This window comes from Solanum tuberosum, unplaced genomic scaffold (assembly GCF_000226075.1).
Source record: "Solanum tuberosum cultivar DM 1-3 516 R44 unplaced genomic scaffold, SolTub_3.0 scf00007, whole genome shotgun sequence".
Lineage (NCBI taxonomy): Eukaryota > Viridiplantae > Streptophyta > Magnoliopsida > Solanales > Solanaceae > Solanum > Solanum tuberosum.
The window spans coordinates 580,041-581,685 of NW_006238933.1; positions in this window are offsets into that span (position 1 = coordinate 580,041).

Consider the following 1,645-nt stretch of genomic DNA (forward strand, 5'->3'; position numbering starts at 1 on the left):
AAAGCGAGCAATTTAGTTATAAGCAACCTATAAAAATAGCCTTTAAGTCGTGTCCACTGGTGCTGATGTCAACCTCCTGGAAACTGTGCTCGCAATCCTCAGTCCACTGGAACTTAGCTGCTTTTTGAGTCAGCTTCGTTAATGGTGCTGAAAGTGAAGAAAACCCCTCTACAAACCTTCTGTAGTACCCAACTAACCCTAAGAAATTATGAACCGCAGTCGGAGTCATGGGTCTGGGCCAAGTCTTTATGGCCTCAATCTTTTGTGTATCAACCGCAATGCCTGCATCTGATATAATATGGCCTAAGAAAGCTACAGAGTCTAACCAGAACTCACACTTAGAAAACTTTGCATAAAGTTCTCGGTCTCGAAGAACCTGAAGGACTGCTCGCAGATGATTTTCATGCTCATCTTTTGAACGTGAATACACCAAAATATCATCAATAAATATAATCACAAACAAGTCTAGATATGGCCTGAATATACTATTTATCAGGTCCATGAACACTGCTGGGGCATTAGTTAATCCAAAAGACATTACCAAGAACTCAAAGTGTCTATATCTAGTTCTAAAAGATGTCTTTGGAACGTCTTTCTCCCGAACTCGTATCTGGTGGTACCATGATCTTAAATCAATCTTTGAGAAACACTTAGTACCTTGTAACTGATCAAACAAGTCATATATCCTCGGAAGGGGATACTTATTCTTTATAGTTGCCTAATTCAGCTGTCGGTAATCGAATAATTAATCTTAAATCGGCAGATTTGCCATATTGCCCTAACTTGTCGAAACGTCCTTAGAAATTCATAAAAACAACCATAAAAGGGTCCCAAAATGATTACCTTAGTTAACCAAGTGTAAACCTTGAAGAAATACCAATAACTACAAATTTATATCTTCAAAAACCAGCTTCAAACGCAGCTAATAGAAGGGGAAAACAATTGCCACGTGTAGGGATTACATTTCTAGGCACGAAACTCGTATCTGGTGGTACCATGATCTTAAATCAATCTTTGAGAAACACTTAGTACCTTGTAACTGATCAAACAAGTCATATATCCTCGGAAGGGGATACTTATTCTTTATAGTTGCCTAATTCAGCTGTCGGTAATCGATACACATTCTTAGTGATCCATCTTTCTTCCTTACGAACAACACTGGTGCACCCCAAGATGAATCACTAGGCCTAATAAAACCTTTATTCAACAAGTCTTTCCACTGTTCTGCCCCGGCAGTCCCTAGTAAAACCCTCATAACTATTTGCTCTGATGTCGGTTTGATACAGGGTTTTGTGCGTTGCAAACTACACTCGTAGTCCTTCGATTTAATTGGTGATAAGCCTTATAACCCTTTATATATTGGGAGAAAACATCCTAGAAATACCTCTAGAAACTCATTAACTACCGGAATAGACTGAAGGGTTGGTGGTTCTGCATCTATATCATGAACGTGAACAAGATGATAAATACAACCCTTGGTAATCATCCTCCTCACCTTAAGATAGGAAATAAACTTACCTTTCGGCGTTGTTGTATCACCTTTCCATTCCCGAACTGCCTCTCTTGGAAACTAGAATCTAACTATCTTTATCCGGCACTCAACATTAGCATAACAAGACGCTAACCAGTCCATACCCATAATGAC